The sequence below is a fragment of the Leptonychotes weddellii genome, chromosome 7 (assembly GCF_054177405.1).
Source record: "Leptonychotes weddellii isolate Sample4059 chromosome 7, ASM5417740v2, whole genome shotgun sequence".
In the NCBI taxonomy this organism is placed as follows: domain Eukaryota; kingdom Metazoa; phylum Chordata; class Mammalia; order Carnivora; family Phocidae; genus Leptonychotes; species Leptonychotes weddellii.
Genome location: NC_138375.1, coordinates 125,336,699 through 125,350,385, shown reverse-complemented (window position 1 = coordinate 125,350,385; position 13,687 = coordinate 125,336,699).

The following is a 13,687-nucleotide window of genomic DNA, read 5'->3' as shown; positions in this document are numbered from 1 at the left end:
CAATTTTTTTTTTTTTATTTAGTACTTTGAAAATATGCCAGTTAAGTCCGGGCATGAGAAGATGATATGAAGTGTGTGTGTGTATAAATATATATATTATATTTATATATAATTTTACAGAATATTACTGAGCAGTGAGATAGAAGGAAGTCTGACCATTTGTTTGCAACATGGGTGAAAGTGGGGGACATGATGCTACGTGAAATAAGCCAGACAGAATAAGACAAATATTGTATGATCACACTTATGTGTAGAATCTAAAGGAAAGAAAAAAAGTAAAACCCAAAGAAACAGTAGAATGGTGGTTCCCAGGGGCTTGTGGGTGGAGGGGGTAGAAATGGGGAGATGTTGATAAAAGGGTACAAATTAGGAGTTGCCTAGGGTATGTCTAGAGATGGGATATACATTTTTACCTGATATACCTATGTATCTATACCTATATTAAATATATACCTATATTTAATAATAAAGTACTGAGTACTGGATATATGCCAAGAGAAGAGATTTCAGGTACAAGTGTCTCTTACACAAAATAACTAAAGAAACATGTTAACTTGATGGTAGTAATCATTTATATATATAATATTAAGTCACCATGTTGCACACCATAAATATATATACATATGTATATAATTTTTATTTAAAAATAATTCAGTGAAAACAAAAAATGCCACTTTGTTCTGATGCTCATGGTTTTGCTGAGAAATCTACAGTCATTTGAATTGTTTGGTCTTGTTAATACGGTATTGTTTTGTTTTGTTTTTCCCCTGGCTGCTTCCAGTATTTGTGTGTGTGTGTGTGTGTGTGTGTGTGTGTTTCGTTTTTAGTAGTTTGATTATGATGGCTCTGAAGAAAGATCTATTGGTTTTTTTTCTTTTCAGGATTCATTCATTCATTAGAAATTCATTGAATTTATAAATTTAGGTCTTTAAATTGGAGAAGTTTTCATATAGTATTTCTTGTAATATTTGGCGGCACCACACTTTTCTTGCCTTTTGGGATACCTATGACACGAACTTGAGAGTACTTGGGAATGGGTAACACACTGTAGCTCTATTCAGTTTTTTTACATCTTTTTTTTTTTCATGATATTTAGATAGATCAATAGAAAATAATCTTCAGGAATTCGTTGACTTTTTTCCTGTTCAGCCCCTTCTGCTCTTGAGAAACCACCCAGTGAGATTTTTACTTCAGTTATTAAATTTTTCATTTCTAAAATTTCCATTTGTTGGTTTTTTAATCTTCTCTGTTGACCCTTTCTATTTTTCAATTTTTTTAAAAAGAAAAATCACCTATTGGAACATTTTCAAAATAGTCACTTTAAAGTCTTTATCACATAATAGATTATCTGTGTAATATTGGTGTGAGCTTAATTTTTTGTGTGATTCTTTGTGTGCCAAATAATGATAAATTGTAACCTGGTTAATTTTTAGTATTCAGAAACTTTGGGTCTCATGTTGGTAAGCAGTCAACATGGTTAATTTAAGTTCAGGCTACAAGTTCTAACCTGCTTTTGTGGGATCTGGTTTCGTTGTTTATTTTTCCAAATCTTTGCATCACTCTTTGAACTGATGCCCTATGTATGCCACCCAAGTGTTCATTGTGGAATCCATTGGTTCCATTTTTTAGGTTTTTGATAAGCTTATTAAGAACAAATCCATGGAGTAAGCCCAGGAGTTGATTTAAAACAAAAACAAAACCAAAAAACACCAAAAACCTGTATAGCGTTTATTTTCTAATTTCGTTCACTTTGCTGTCTTTCCTGCAATTTCCTGTTCGATAAGATTACCCTTGTCATTCAGCCAAAAACTTAGAACACTAATGAACTTGGTCTGCTGTACACTTCTATGATTACATCCGTGTCTGGCATGGATGGAGACTGGCTGGTGGATTGGGCAGTAAGATAACAGAAAAGAAAAGAAAAGATCTATTTCCATACTCAACTGAGCATTGAGAGTTTCTTTTCTCCAAGATAGTATCTGACAGCTCGCTGTATGCATCACAATACCGACTGTGGTTTCTGTCATTGAGTTCAGGCTAGGGAATATTAGGGGTCAATGGTAACTGTTACCAGTTCAGTCATACTTCACAATTGGTGTTCTTAATCTGCCTGCTACTATTTCTTTTCATAATCTTCAAACAGCTGTTCTCTGAGGTCTTTTCAGGTTTTATAATTGCATTCAGTGGCAGAGACCAGATGGAGTATGCTTACTCAGTATTATCCAGAACAAGAATGGATACAAATATATTTATGTTCACAGAAATATTTAGAATGATGATTAAGAAGCCGCTGAGTTAGACTGTGATATCAAGGAAAGTTGAGTGTTTTTTAATCTGTACTGTGTGGAAAAAAATTTTTTTGGCACGTGTTCTTTGATTTTGTAAAACCTATTTGTGCTATAGTGTTTGCCAGAATGACCTTGATGATTATTCTCCTTGTACTGACTTTCCATAAAATTAATATATGTATAACCAAGGGGTAGAGACTATTTTTTTTATCCCTTCAATCTGTGCTCTTTGAGATTTTTTTCTTGATCCATAGAATGTGGAATGCTAGTGTGCACATGTGAGTGTAAGACTTAAGACACCTGTCATGCTTTTGCCTTTCCTGACTAAACGTGTATGAGTGAGTCCAGCTTGAGACCAGCCTTAATTGCTGACTTAAAAAAATTGGATGCAAAGAAATTGTGGTACTTTTGAGTCGAAATAAGGTAGAATTATAAAGCAATACCCTAGTGAACTATAATAGATACAGACACATGTAATTCTAAAAAATGTTTAACTTTCAGACTTGACAACTTCCCTTTCTCCCATTAGGTGACCTTGCTTTGACTAAATATTTAAGTGTTTCGGGTAATTGTATAGATTAGGATAGGTAGATTTTTATCTGGTCACATAGACAAAAAGACTTTGTGACATCTTCACATTTGCACATCTTCTTGTCCTACGCTGGATCGTCTGTTCTGCAAAGTAAAATAAATTCCCCTTTCTCCTGGGCTCAAATTGCCAAAAACAACAACAACAACAAAAAAATCTAAAAGTGACCAACTTTACTTTCTTTAACTGATCAATTTTATTCTCTCTGGCTTTCCTACTCAGTTCAGTGGAGTCACCAATTAAAATAACAGGCACAAGCTGATGGGCTTTGAGATGATGAGAGGTCAATTTACTGTGTCAAGGAATGAAGAAAACGAACAAAATTAGTAAGAAGTAACTTCAAAGAACCCATACTTCAAATTAAAGTGTGCTCTCAAACATTACTCATTTATAACTTTTTAGTATATTACATTAATTATCAATTAAATTCAACATTCTACCTCTTGTGGAATTCTATTTCTTCTGGGCATATGTAGCTCCAAAAGAATAGATTTTCTTCCTTGAAACACATGTTTTTGCAATTAGTGAAAATTTTCCTCATTTTGAATATTTTTGGGCACATTTGTCAGATTGTTGGTAACTGGCATAACATCTGACCTAATTCTAATTTGCAGAACATAATTGGAGCTTAGGGATATCATTATTCATAATACCTTTCTAATTATATCAAAGGAGAGGTAACCTTTGAATAAAGAATGACATTCAAAGAAAACTGGACTGTTTCTTCTCAAATGTGGATAAAAATACCACTTTTTTTTTTTTAAAGATTTTTTATTTATTTATTTGAGACAGAGAGAATGAGAGAGAGAGAGCACATGAGAGGGGGGAGGGTCAGAGGGAGAAGCAGACTCCCTGCCGAGCAGGGAGCCCGATGCGGGACTCGATCCAGGGACTCCAGGATCATGACCTGAGCCGAAGGCAGTCACTTAACCAACTGAGCCACCCAGGTGCCCAAAAATACCACTTTTTGCTAATAGTTCTGTTGCTAATATTTTACCTATAAAATGTGCAGATGGTCTCATTAGTATTAGTCTTGGCAAAGTATTGACCTACACACATTGGATGTTTGATAAAATAGACCCTTCATAAATCGAGGTGTTTTTTTCCAATTAATGCTGTCATATTTGAGTTACATTTGAAGAGTGAAAAAAGAATAAGTTTTTGGCAATATTATTGCTAAAGTGAATTGGTTTCCTAAAATTTGGTAAGTTCTTTAGACTCCTGTATATTTCTGAAGTGGGTCACTTGAAAACCAATCAAAAAATGTTTCATGACCTGAATTTATTATTGGATGTATATACTAAAATTGCAAATTTTATTTGTGGTCTTAAAGATTTTTGAGAGGTTACATTGCACAATTTAAAAATGTAAACCATAAAGAAAGAATGACCTCTAATGAAGCAGGATGCTTAGTTTTGTAATCAACTTATTTAAAAACTTTGGCTTTTAGACTATTATAAATAAAATGAGGATAATTCTGTTTTTCCCAACTCTGAGATCTTAAAGCTGATGAACTATTCTAAGAAAATTACTGATAATTAGAATGCTCTCATTTATGGCTCTTGTTTATGCAAGCATTTAAATAACTAAAAGCTAGCTATTGATTAGAGGTTTATTAAAAACAGCTGCCTTTTAAGCATTTTTGTAATAAATTAGAAAAATGTATATGTGATAATATTTATCAAAAAAATCAATTTGCGATTCAGAGTTTACATTACTTGTTCTTGGTAATTAGCTAATATCTGGAATAACAGAAATTATAATCCATGATTATCTTATACCATCCCCATTGTACTGTATTTAAGATACAGCCGATACACAACATTTGAGTTTCTGGTGTACAACATAATGATTTGACCTTTGTCTATGTTGCAAAATGATGACCACAATAAGTCGTGTCAGCATCTGTCACGAAGAAGTTCTCCTCACAAGGAATAAATTGCTTATCCTTCTCCTAACTCTCAAATAGGCAGTGCAGTATTAACTGTAATCAGTGTGTTAAACATTACATCCACATAACTTATCACGGAAAGTTTCTACTTTTCAACATTTTTGTCCATTCCCTACCACCTGTCTCTGGCAACCACCAATCTCTTCTCTATAGCTTCAAGCTCCGTTTGTTTTTGTTTGGTTTTTGCTTGGTTTTTAAGATGACCTATGTATGTAAGTGAGATCAAAAGGTATTTACTTCTTTCTTATTTCACTTGACATAACGTACTCAAGGTCTATCCATTTGGTGCAAATTCTTGCTTGTTGCTGAATAATACTCCATGGTGTATGCATGTGTATATTGAAAGATACCACTTTGTCTTTATTCATCCTTTGATAAACAGTTTGTATATTTTGGTGACTGTAAATTATGGTAAAATGAACATGGGGGCACATGTATCTTTTTGAGTTGGCGCTTTCATTTTCTTTCGATAAATAACCGGAGCTGGAATTGCTGCATCCTATGGTAGTGTGTTCATTTCTAAGCAACCTCCGTAACATTTTCTGTCCTGACTGCACCCATTGACGTTAACAGCAACAGTGCGCAAATGTTTCATTTTGAACATATCCTCACGAACACTACTGAGTTTTTTGTCTTTTTGATGTCATTTTTTTTAAGTTTTATTTATTTTTTTTTTTAAAGATTTTTTATTTATTTATTTGAGAGAGAGAGAATGAGAGAGAGCACATGAAAGGGGGGAGGGTCAGAGGGAGAAGCAGACTCCCCGCTGAGCAGGGAGCCCGATGCGGGACTCCATCCAGGGACTCCAGGATCATGACCTGAGCCGAAGGCAGTCGCTTAACCAACTGAGCCACCCAGGCGCCCTTAAGTTTTATTTACATAATCTCAACACCCAACATGGGGCTTGAACTCACAACCCCAAGATCAAGAGTTGCATGTTCTTTGAACTGAGCCAGCCCAGAGCCCCAATAATGGCATTTCTAACAAGTATGAGGTGACCTCTCATTATAGTTCTGACTTGCATTTCCCTGATATGAGTGGTGTTGAGAACCTATCATGTATCTGTTGACCATCTCTGTCATCTTTGGAAAAATGTGTATTCAGATCCTCTGGTCATCTTTTAATCTGATTTTTTTCAATTTTTTATTTTGGATATTAGTTTCTTGTCAGATGTGATTTGCAAATATTTCCTCCAATTCCATACGTTGGCTTTGAATTGTGTTTAATGGTTTCCTTTGTTGGGCAAGAAGCTTTTTAGCTTGATAAAATTTCACTTCTTTGTTAGTCTCTTGTTGCCTTCGCTTTTGGGGTCAAAAAAAAAAAAAAAATCCAAGACAAATGTCAAAGAGCTTTCCACCTATGTTTTCTTCTAGAAGGATGATTTCAGGTTTTATTTTCAAGTCATTAATCCACTTTGAGCTCATTTTTATACGTGAAATAGGGGTTCAGTTTCGTTATTTTGTTGATGGTTGTCCAGTTAGACCAACACCATGTATTGGAGATCCTGGTCTTTCCCCCTTACATATTTGGGCCTTTTTAGTAGTAAATTGATCATATATGTTCAGATTTATTTCTAGGCTCCTTATTCTGTTCCATTAATCTAAGTGTCTGTTTTTATGACAATACCATATTGTTTGTATACCATATGTTTATAATATAGTTTAAAATCAGGGAGCATCATGTCTCTAGCTTTGTTCTTTTTCAGAAATGTTTTAGTTTTGGGGAGTTTCAGATAAATTTGAGAATTATTTTATTTCTGTGAAATTTGGATAGGGATTGTACTCTCGATTGTTTTAGGTAGAATGGACCTTTTAACAATATTCTTCTAATCCATGAGTGATATCTTGTCATTTATTTGTGCCTTTTTCAGCTTCCTTGACCCATATCCTAGGCTTTTCAGGGTAGAGGGGTAGAGGTATTTCATCTTCTGGATAGACTTATTCCTGGGAATTGTGTTCTTCTGATGCAATTACAAATCAAACTGTTTGTTTTGAATTTCTGTTTCTGATAGTTCATTTTCTGTGTATAGAAATGGAACAGATTATATTTTGTTTTCAATTTTACTGAATTGTTTTAACAGTTGTAGTTTTGTTGTTGTTTTTGTGGAATTTTGTTAGAATTTTCTGCGTATAATACATAACCTGCAAATAGTTTTACTCTTGCAATTTGGTTACCTTCTTGTGGTTCCCCCCCCCCAGTTTGTCTGGCTAGGACAGCCAGCATTAATTATAATGATTAAAAGTGACAAAGATCTCCTTGTCTTGTTCTTGATCTTAAAAGGAAAAGCTTTCCTTTAAAGGAATGCACTGAATCTACAGAAGGCTTTGGGTCATAGGGGCATTTACAGTATTAATAAGTGCGAACTATGAACATGGGTAGTCTTTGCATTTGTTTGTGTCTTCTTCAGTTCATCAAATTCTTCTAGTTTTCATTGTATAGAACTTGAACCTCTTTGGTTTAATTTATCCTAAGTATTCTGTTTTTGGTGCTATTGTGAATGTGAATGTTTTATTTCTTAGATTTTTCATTGTTAGTGTACAGAAATGGAACCGATGGGTTTGTTGATTTTTGTATCTTGCATTTTTGCCGAATTAGTTAAATGTTCTACCAGCTTTTTAGTAGAGTCTTTAGGAATTTCTGTATATAAGATCACATCATAAAATTTGGATGCTTTTTTTTGTTTTTTCTTCTTGCCTGATTGCTCTGGCTAGGACTTCGAGTACTGTGTTGAATAGGAATAGTCAGAATATGCACCCTTTTTTTGTTGATCTAAGAGGAAAAGCTTTTAGCTCTTTACAGTCAAAGGCAATGTTAACTATGGGCTTTTCATAAATATTCTTCATTATGTTGAGTTATGTTCCTTTTATCCCCAATTTTTAAGGTTTTTTTTAATAATAAAAACATGTTGAATTTTGTTAAACGTGGAGGAAGAGGAGATTGATGATAAAGGAACATGTGAATTGAATTAAAATAGTTCAAATTAGCATTTTTTTTCCTTTAAAATGTGGTTGAAGTACAGAGAAGTTTGGTGCATAGTAAAAAACATGCCAGGAAGGCTTGAATAAGTATGTTCCTCACATAGCTAAAAATAAAAGTACCAGAAATACCATATTAAGTTTGGCTTCAACTAGATTTTTTTTTTAATTCCTTTTCACAAAGAGATTTTGGAAAACCTTCTCAATTACTGGTTTAGGAAACAGTATTTTTTAGAGCAGCACATTCTCCTGAGTTGTAAGGATTATGATCACAATCCTCTCCAGAGCTCAGTAAACACACAGTATTTCTTAGAAATATGTTCTGTGTGTAAAACGGGAGCTTGCAGACAAAATGTTGAAGTACCAGTGTTGGCCTTAACGTATCTAATGGTTCATCTATTAACTGTGACACATGGATTTTTCTACGTATGGGTATGTCTGATGTTCTCAGATTATTTAATCAGACTCTTCTTGGCTGGAAGTTCTAGTAATCTGATACTGTTTTTGCTGCATCATCAGTTGTAACTGATGAGGTATTAGGAAATATGGCAGAGCTGCTGAAAGACCCAACTGTGTGTGCATGTTTAGGTTGTGTGCTTTCATCATGTCACAAAAAAATACCAAGAACCATAAACTTCAGATACCTGCCAGCCCCTGTGGCCAACTTCTTCTCTACAAGGCGTAATAAACAGTGTGCGAGCCATCTGTACCAAAGTTCGTTTACCCCTACTTGATACAAGTGCTACATGTGCCCTTTGAAGAATAATGCTGTAATAAATAGTTGACTGCATAATAGAGGTGAGGCAATCGGGTTCCCAAAGAATCCCTTTTAAAGCCTGGGGCCCCATAGAAGATGGGAGTTTTGGTGTTTCATGGACTAGTCAGTGACTATGCTGCACGAATATGCGAAAAAGCATCTATTCCATAAAGGTTAAAAATAAGGATTCCAAAAATATATACATGAATTTCTGCCTCAAGGTTGAGGCAACAATATTGAGGAGGTGGCCTTGTAATGGGATGGAAAGAATAATGTGCATCAGCAGAATATGGGGTAACTATAGAAAGAGAGAACAGCCCCAGATAGTGTCTATACTTGGGGAAAAAAACATAATGACCAAGTGAAGTGCTTTAGATCAATGTGTCCATTAGAGAGGCATGGCATAACATGGCAGCTCCATGAATCCAACAGCCCAAGAAAAAGGATAATTGGAACAGCCAAACCAAATAGGGATTATGGTTGGGGGATGAGGCAAACTGTTAAACACACTGAGTCATGTAAGGACATAACTGTATTTTCCCTCTTTATCCTCAAAAACTTCCCCCTTACCATGCCAAATGGTCATTCTGCAGTAGGGAATAAATTTAAGGAAAGCTTAATATAAAATTTGAGACTGGAGTTTTAAAGTAAACTAGACTAAGTCCTAAAGTGCACTGGAAGTATTTTAGTAATTTAAAACTAATAACGTTATAGAATTGTACTGAGACTTCAGTAAATAAGTTATGTATCAAAAGGCAATCTATGGGATGGCTGACACATTTTAAATAGAAATAAATAAAACTTTGTTTATTCTGAAATGATTTGGAATTCCTCCATAACTCCATTAATGTGTAGATAAAGAGTGAGGTGCAAAGTTAAATGAGAAAATTTGGCCATGGTATCATATGAACTGAAAACGGTACTTTACCCTTGGTATTAATAAAACTAAAATTATAAAGGATAAGGAAATGCTTCATGTAGCATGTTGGTTAAAGAATCAAAATCAGAAAAAAAAATTTCCAGTTGAGTAATAAGGAAAATAAACTATATCAACATGAATGAGTTACAGCTAAAGTGTTGTTCAGAATGCTCTTGATAGCATTATATGCTTGTAATGGAAACAAAAAAGGGTTTAAAATCAGTCTTTGAAGAAGCTAGAAATATTGCAGTGACACAAAGCTTACGTATGTGCACAAAACTGAAATATTAAAGATGAGTAGAAGACCATAAAAGAGAAAAACAGGCAAATAGAGAAAATTGACAAAGCCCAAAGATGGTTTAGTCACGAGATCAATAAATTTAATAAATTCTTAGCTAAAGTGATCAAGAAAAAAATCAGACGAGAAATCAATCGGAATGAAAAAAGAGCTACCAATACACATCTTACCAAATTAAAAACAATAATAGAATAATATATGTAGTTTGTGCCAACACAAATTAGATGTAATGATAAAATTATTAAAAGATACAAACTCAAGAAACAAATTGAAGACATTGAATTTCTAGTTTAAACACAGTATGGGCTGATTATATCCTTTCCTCTAAAATTCACAGGTTGAAATCCTAACCTCAAGTACCTTAGAAGATTCCTTCCCCAAAATATATTCCTTTGTCACTTGTTTTCCCTGGTTAAAATATTTGGTCTGGGGGTGCCTGGGTGGCTCACTTGTTAAACGTCTGCCTTCGGCTCAGGTCATGATCCCAAGGTCCTGGGATCGAGCCCCACATCCGGCTCCCTGCTCCATGGGAAGCCTGCTTCTCCCTCTCCCACTCCCCCTGCTTGTGTTCCCTCTCTCGCTGTGTCTCTCTCTGTCAAATAAATAAATAAAATCTTAAAAAAAAAAAAAAATATTTGGTCTGAAACAGAACCTGCAGATTCATTGGCCACCCACATACCATGAGAAACAGTCAACGTGGCTGCAAATACGGCTTCCCCAGGTCTCTTACTGGACATAAAATTTAATTTGTTGTTTTTAAGCTTCTGATGAGGTCAGCTTAAAGTACGCAATGACCCTGGAAGATTCAATAATCTGGGAGGAACGCAAATTCTAAGTCCATTTTGAGGAACTAAGAAATACTACCCTTAATTAACATGTTACTTTGCTTTTCAGATAGGGTCACTGCATTCAGTTATTGTGCAGAATGGGAAAGTTTCCTTACCTGAAGCACCCCAACACATCCTGTAATTACAGAGGAAATATTCTCTATCGTTGGTCTCTTCATTATGTCAGAAAATCAGCAATGACTATTGTCTTCCCTATAATGTTCTAGGGTGGTGGCCACGCTTTTTTACACAATGAAACAAGAAAGCCAGATGCTGGAGTGCTCAAAAATGTATCCCAAATCCCTAAGTATAGACTATAGCATGCAAATTAATATTCACAGTATCTGCTGCAAATCCTAATAACTAATAATTCTTTGGGTTTTTAGTATGTGTTAGAGACTATACTAAATAAGTTACACATAAAATCACATTCCAGAATAAGTCTGTGAGATGGGTAAAATTCTTAAGTATCTTTTATAGAAGAAAAGGAGGTACAGGAAGGTTAAGAAATGTGACTGAAGGTCTCACAGAATGTGAAGGATCCATAACTGGATATAATTCTTCAGCATATTCTGTTCTAATTTTCCATTAGCAATAAATTCACCAGAACCTAATTAAGTCAGAGAATGCCAGTGTCTAAGGGAAGTGATGCCTTGAATCGTCAGCCACGTGGTGAATGTTGTTTATCAGTCTTTTCTCTCAAATGAGGAAGAATACTGGGACTTAGACCCCAAGCCTAGTAAAATGGGCTCCAATAAATTACCCATAAGTCCTCATGTGTCTGGATTCTTACACCTCTGGTAATAGCTGGCTGAGTTTCCTATGTGCGGCACTCCCTGCTAGGTGTGATGAGCATAGAGTGGGATTTTGGTGAAGGAGGTTTCAGGAATGCCTGAAATGGGTTTCATGGATTTGAGGAAATAGGTGAACAGAGGGACTGGGTCCTGCTCTCTCCCCAATAAGCTTGAAATATTTTCCACAGCCATGAAAATGAAATAAAAGGATGACATTTTCTGCTACCATGAAGATACTTTACAGAGGAAGTGGTAGAGTGCATATAATCGGCTAGTTGTGCCTCCCTGGGTCCAATCTTCCTAAACTTCCCCATGGGAATTTCCTTCAGTAAGTCCCAGTTGCTTCAATTCTCCTTGGTGAGAAGTTCACATAACTGTTGTGCTAGGTACGTTTTCCCAGGGGCAATCAGCTGTCTGTCCACGTGCTGTAAACAGAGTTGAGAGTGTCTTAGGTCACAAAATTTCTCTTCCAGCCAGGGAAGCAATTCAGATCTGTCAGTAATGAAGCCACTTTGACATACTGTTTCCAGAACTTTAATTTGTGTGCATGTAAATCATGTGATATTTAAAGATGTTATTAAAAGTGATTTCATATTATGATTCCATTCCTGTCAGGAAAGCTTTCTAAAAGATACCAGATGTGAATTAAACTCTCCAAGGGAAATCAGTCTTGTTTCTTGGTCTGTCACATGATAAAATGTCAAAGGAAAGATAAGGAAACAAATTGGTTAAGATGGCATATTTGGCATGATGGAACTTTGGGGTTTTATCTACACAAACAGATTAGATCAAATTGGAGCTTAAAATTCTGATTTAATTTGACCTGCCTTGCCTGTCTAGAGGCAGGCTGAGGTGGATTCTAATATTCAGGGCCATGAAAAGGATAACACAAAACTTTTCTACTTGGTCTCCAAGGTAAGATCAATCATTTCCTTGAGGTGCTCGCTGCCTTTCAAAACAAGGCTTTGTGCCATGTTTATGCCTAAGTTAAAGGGGAAAAAAGAAAAAAAGAGAAAAATGCTTCAACCACTTGTTTCCCTTGGTACTTAGTTTCTCTGGAGTAACAAGTATTTCTCTCCTGAATATGCTGTCAGGCCCTCTGGGAACATCTGGGCAAGTATTTTCATTGTTTAAAATTACAGCAGTTTGAATATAATCAAATTAGGAAGGTCATCTTATATGCTCTCACTAAATTTTTGTTGACATTTTAAAAAGAAATAATGAAAAATATAATTGGGTTTGATCTTTATGAATTGAAATCTGTAGGGTTATCAAATATGTATGACAAGTAATTGTGTACATGTTTATATGTGCCTTAAATCAGAAAAACATGATCTTAAGTACTGATGATTGCTTCTGTGAGTCCGTCATTAGAATACAAAGGTGGCACCAAGTAAATGCACATCTGTTGACACAGGTGAAGATTTTTAAGAGAACAATCTTTGGGAAACAAAAGATGTTCATTGTGCTCAATTGTAGGAATGTATTGAGCATAAATTATTTTCACTGCAATCCTTAAATATGTTTTGAAAGAAGCATTTGTTGCTCTAGGTGCCATTTGAAGCTGGTTGTTCACAGTTGGAATATATTTCTGGGATTTTGGATATTAAGTCAATAAAAGGAAAACAATTCCCTATTAAGAGGTTTTTTTTTTTTCCACCCAGAGATACTTGTTTTCAGCTCATCTGTATCTTCATCAGGGAAAAAATGATGTGGACTTTGTGTTAGGAGGATTTCAAATAATCATCTGAATGGATTCATTATAACAGCAAAAGAAAAACATTTCCATTCATATACCTGTGAAAAAAGTTTTTATTGAGTGGCATATATATTTTTTGAAATACCAAGCAAGATCTATTGTCTGCATTTTTTTTTTTTTTTACTCTAATGTGATTTAAAGCTTTTCTATTAATCATGTGGTACTTTGGCACTGGTTAAATAAAAACTATTCTTGAAAACATACAGTGTATGTGCTCTCTATTCACATAACTCCTATGGATACATGTTCTTTGTTTTTCATTAGAACGAAGAGAAAGGACATTGAAGCAGACTGAAGCAGCAGATTGTCTTGAGTAGAGTAGAAGGGTAGATGCGCAGAGAAATTACCAGAAAAATTCCTTAAGTCCAGACCAAGTCACTAAACTTAATTCAGAGTTAGGATGACTAAAACACTGTGTGTGCAAAATTACTAGGTACCAAGTTCTACTGAACAGGAGTATTTTTATGAACAAAATTAAAATACACAACATGTAAATAGGTGAATAGTGGAGAAAGACAGCTGTATTGTGT